This window comes from Mastomys coucha, unplaced genomic scaffold (assembly GCF_008632895.1).
Source record: "Mastomys coucha isolate ucsf_1 unplaced genomic scaffold, UCSF_Mcou_1 pScaffold9, whole genome shotgun sequence".
Lineage (NCBI taxonomy): Eukaryota > Metazoa > Chordata > Mammalia > Rodentia > Muridae > Mastomys > Mastomys coucha.
In genome coordinates this window covers 11556694-11561474 of record NW_022196915.1, presented here as the reverse complement: position 1 = coordinate 11561474, position 4781 = coordinate 11556694, and the positions used below count along the sequence as shown (strand labels likewise).

General features: G+C 46.7%; 1 long non-coding RNA gene across 1 annotated transcript; it reads right to left on the bottom strand.

Annotated features, from left to right (window-relative positions):
* Positions 1-525: 525 nt before the first annotated feature.
* Positions 526-4423, bottom strand: LOC116084667. The gene is made up of 2 exons (XR_004116208.1): positions 3923-4423; positions 526-1491 (listed from the first exon to the last, which is right to left on the bottom strand). It is a non-coding gene; the product is annotated as an uncharacterized LOC116084667 (long non-coding RNA).
* Between the last annotated feature and the right edge of the window lie 358 nt (positions 4424-4781).

The window sequence follows — 4781 nt, the reverse complement described above, 5'->3', positions numbered from 1 at the left end:
GGATACAGTAGTATGCATCTATAATCCAAGACTGCAGGGAGATGGGAGATGGGAGGTGGAGATAGGAGTCTCTCCAGAAACCAACCCAGCAAGCCTGCTTGACCAGGCAGCAAAACAGCAAGAGGACCCTATCTCAGACAAGATAGAGGGAGGGCTGACACACAGAGTTGTCCTCTGCTCTCCACATGTGTATACACACATACATGGGGGCTTTACTATTCAGATCAGGAGCCACGGCCATAGGAGCAACATTTGTGATGGTCACATGAGCCCTCGTTGCCACAGCAGAGATGATGACCACTGCTCATGCAGTGGTTGTGTTAGCTGGGAATCAAATCTGATCTCCACTAGATTGCTGATCTCTTCCTAAGAGAGAAGCATTATCTTTATCCTCTGGGCAATATGCAAATTTCTCTCTGGGCCTGAGGACAACACTCTCTACGGCCAAGAACGCTCATTGCAGACAGAGTTTAGAGCAAGGGTAGGCTGTGCTCAGCCAATGCAGCAGATAAGGAGTCCATGGAGAATTTTCTCTATATTTATTTATTTTTCCATAGGAAAATTTGAGTCAGTTTGTCTAAACACTGACAACAAAGGCTTGGTTTCTATCGAGACTCTTATTAAATTCTGAATCATCCAAGGGAGAACAGACAATTTCACGATGTTCGTTTTCATGTCCAAGAACATTATTCAAATGATTCTTGTTGCTTGGAAGTATTTTAATACTTTCTCTACTTAGATCTTGCACACTTCTTCTTATGTTTATTCCTAGGTTTTTCATCTTTTTCGCTGCGGCTATAAATGTTTTCTGTTCCTTTTTTATCTTCTAACAGGTTGCCATTAAGTCTTGCTCTTTAAACGAGTGTGTTTCCTCCAGGGTCCCTCCTCTACTTTCTTCCTTTCATCTTCAAGATTTCCCAGGATGATCTGGTTTGCTCCCAAGCCTTCCTGAGCATCTGCCAGCTGATGCCTCCCGACCGTCATCCCTACCCCAAGATGTCTCTGGAGCTCCTTGAGCAGATGCTGTGCCTGCCCCATGGGCACTCCAAGCTTTGAAATTAAACTCTGATTCTTGTTCCCAAACCAGTTCCTCCTACCACACACTGGGCTCTCCAGTGTGTCAGGTGCTCACAGCAAGGAAAGAGCTTTCTTCTGCCCTCTCTTCCTTGCAGAGGACTCCTGTTCATCCTTTGTCCTCGGCTCCTCTTTAAGCTCTGTCCCCACCTCTGTCCTGCCTGCTCTGTCTATACTCCCTATGGATGACAGCACCACCTCCTGAGTAAATGCTAAGTTTCATGTCTCCTCTCTGCTCTTCTCCCCATCAGTGATTCCCAAGTGTGGGTTAAACTGTCCTCAGAGGCATCAGGATAAAACAGACCAGAGAAATCTCCTCTTCGGGCCATTGGTGACCTGGCCCCACTCATCCTCTTGAATCTCAAGCCTTCTGAATAAGCTGGCTTTGTGTAAAAGTAGCAGGAAACCTGACAGCGCCTAAAACATAACAGAAAGACTTATTTATTGTTGGCTTATAGGTTCATGGATATCATTTCATCATGCTGAGGATGGTGTGGTACAACTGAACAGTTGACATAACGGTGAACAGAAAGTGGAGAAAAGGGAGACAGAAAAATGACAGGTAAAGATATAATGCTTAAAACTCACCTCCAATGACTAACTTTCTCCAACAAGGTGCCACCTCCTACTTTTCATCCTTTTTCTATGATATCATAAAAGTATGAATTCATCGAGGAATTAATCCATTGGTTAGATTAGAGCTTTCAAGATTCCAAACACTTTCCAAGCATCCACAAGCTGCCATTTACCCAGTACAAGAGCCTATGAGGGACATTTCATATTCAAACTCCAAGAATTTCCATTCCAAGCTCTTTAACAAGCATTCCTACATCTTTGAGATTTTTTTTCTGGATGTCTCCAACCATCAATGTCTCCTCTCCTTCGCTACCGTAAGGGTTCAACTGGAGCATCAGATCCTTCAGAAGACTCTCCATCTAGACAACATGCCTTCTGTTCATCCATCCATCGATCCATCCATTCATTCATTTTCCTTGTTCCAAGAAACGTGAATCCGGCTCTCCACTCACCAACCTTCCAGCTAGGTACCAGTGGTACAAACATGAACTGAACACAAGTCCCACAGACTCCCACAGACTCTGTTCAAGATCCTGTTGACTAAACTCCAAGTGAAGACCAATGGTACCTGCTGCTTGTTGAATATATAGGCACTAGGCCCTGACCTAGTCCTGATGGATCAAATCATCACTAGGAAATGGTCTTTTTCTGTAGTGAGCTTCAAGAAGCCATGGATGAGGTGGCATGTGGCCAGAGACAAGTGGCAATGAAGTTCAGTACAACCTAGAACAAAGCTCAAGTTATTCTGAGACTAGGGTAAGAGCTAACACTTTTAATATGAAGGGGGCATGGAGGATCTGGGTAGGTAATCTCAGGATAGAAAAGTCAGGCAAGTTGCACACAGGTGGGGCATCCAGACTTAGGGTGCAGTGTGAGCAAAGGTACAGAGAAGAGAAGGTGTGCTGGGCATGGTGTCCCCCCTGGTCACCAAGCATAAAACTCATGGGAATAGATTTACACATTGAGTGTTGCTTGTCACACTTTGTATTTCAAATGCACACAAATGAGGCTAGATTTTAATGTAAAGAGCCATAACCTAGTGGTTGTTAACCTTCCTAGTACTGTGACTCCTTAATACAGATTTTATATTGTGAACCCCAACTATAAAATTATTTTCATTGCTATTTTATAACTGTAATTTTGCCACTGTTGTGAATCATAATGTAAATATCTGTGTTTTTTGGAGGTCTTAGATGACCCCTGTGAAAGGCTCATAACACCCCCAAAGGGGTCACAACTCATGAGTTGAGAAACACTGCCAGTGTAACCAAGGAACCCAGTTAAGGCAGCCAGCCTTGCAGGCCAGGGGTGCCACCGACCAGACCAAACACAAGCTTCATACAAGGAGAAAGTGAAGAAACATTAGAGAGATCCAGATGGAAGGAGAAGATATGGAGCATATATGCTGCTTTACACCCTGGACTGCCTGCCACCCGGTCATACTCACCCTTGGGGGTTGGGGATGAGGTGGCACAAAATCAATGGCTCAGACTCCCAGACTCCAGGAGTAGGTGAGAATGTGGCAGCAAGCTCGTTTATTGATTCTCAGGGAGCGCTCTTTATACCCTCCACCTACATCCCATTGGTCCCAAGCAAGCATGTCTGCGAATAGGCAGTTCCCAATTGCCTGTCATTGCCTACATCACCAGTCTCTAGGCTCTCAGGCAGGCTTCAATTTGACCCTGATGCAGAACAATGGCATTTATTCAGAGATGGACACCACCTTGTCAGTGAGGCCTGCCATTCCTTCTACACACATACAGAGAGATACAAGGGTGGCTCCAGATACAGAGCAAGTTGGTAAAACTGAAACCTAGCCAAGGCCAGGAGCAATAGAGCAAGCAGTAACTGGAGGTGGGGGCAAGAAGCTCAGGGATGGACTGGGCACCAGCCCTGGGCAAGACCCCCTTATCAATTCTTTGAGTAAATCTCAATTAGTCCTCAGCTAGTAGCCCTCAGAACAGGTGGTGTACTGCCTCACCTGCTGAGGAGGACACGGAGGCACAAAGTACACTGTTTGCTCAGGGGCCAATGTCAGAAAGCAAGAAAGCTGGGATCTGAGCCCAGGCCTAAACTTTTGGGCACTCGCATCTTGTCCACTTGACTTTGAACATTGTGAAAGTCAGTGAGCTCTCAGACTTCCTGTGAAAGAAGGGTGTGTTGGCTAGGATCAAGTGATCCATTGAGCAGTGTCAGCTCTCCAGCATCAAGAACCCTTGAGGACTTGGGGATGTGACTGGGCCGGGGAGTGCCGTGGAGAGACGATACCTACCTGGCTTCCCATGTGCACATTCTGTGGAGGCTTTCAACATTAACCTTTCTTGGTGAACCAGGCTCCTCAGCAAGATGGAGGCCAGGGAGAGTCCTATCAGAGGGGCATCCCTGTCCCCATCTATCCTGGTGTGTGTGAAGTGTATTCCTCTGATGTATACAAGCCGATCAATACTTCATTTTCCTAGACATAAAGAATGCTTCCTAGGCCCTTCCCTATCTCCCACACAGGAGCTGAACAGTAGAAGTACTGCTCTCATCTACATAAAGGGAATGTAGACTCCAAGTCCTTCTGCCTTTCCAACTAATTGCTTTCTTAATTTGGGCTGAGGTCATTTGTGTTTGAGACGACACATAGTACAGGCTGGCTTTGAACTCTTTTTCTGCCCCAGCCTCCCAGCTACCAACATTACAGATTTTTGCAGCAGTGCCCAGCTGTACTTCACAACTAGGTGGTCACCTCATGCATCCCCAGCCTCTACCACTCTAGGGTGGAAGCTATGGTATTGTACCTCAGAGCTACCAGCAGGACCCTATGACATCACAATGAAGAAGGTACTCTGGATGACACAGGGCTTCCCTGGCTTGCAGTTCCCTTAACCCCATGCAATGGGGAAAGTCTCCTTGCTGTGTGGTCTTCAGAGCTGGAGCTAGTGAGGAGAACCAAGCTCCCTACTTCCATTGCCAGCTTCAAGGGTCTGGGGCTCTGACTGCTGGCTAGAGGCCAAGAACTCTCCTGGAAGCCCAGCCGCTCACAGGACTGACAGCACAAGGATCCATGGGGGTGTGGGGGGTGTGTGTGGGGGAGATGTGGATTACCAGAACAGGGAGGTGAGCAGCTGAAGAGGCCAGACGAACTT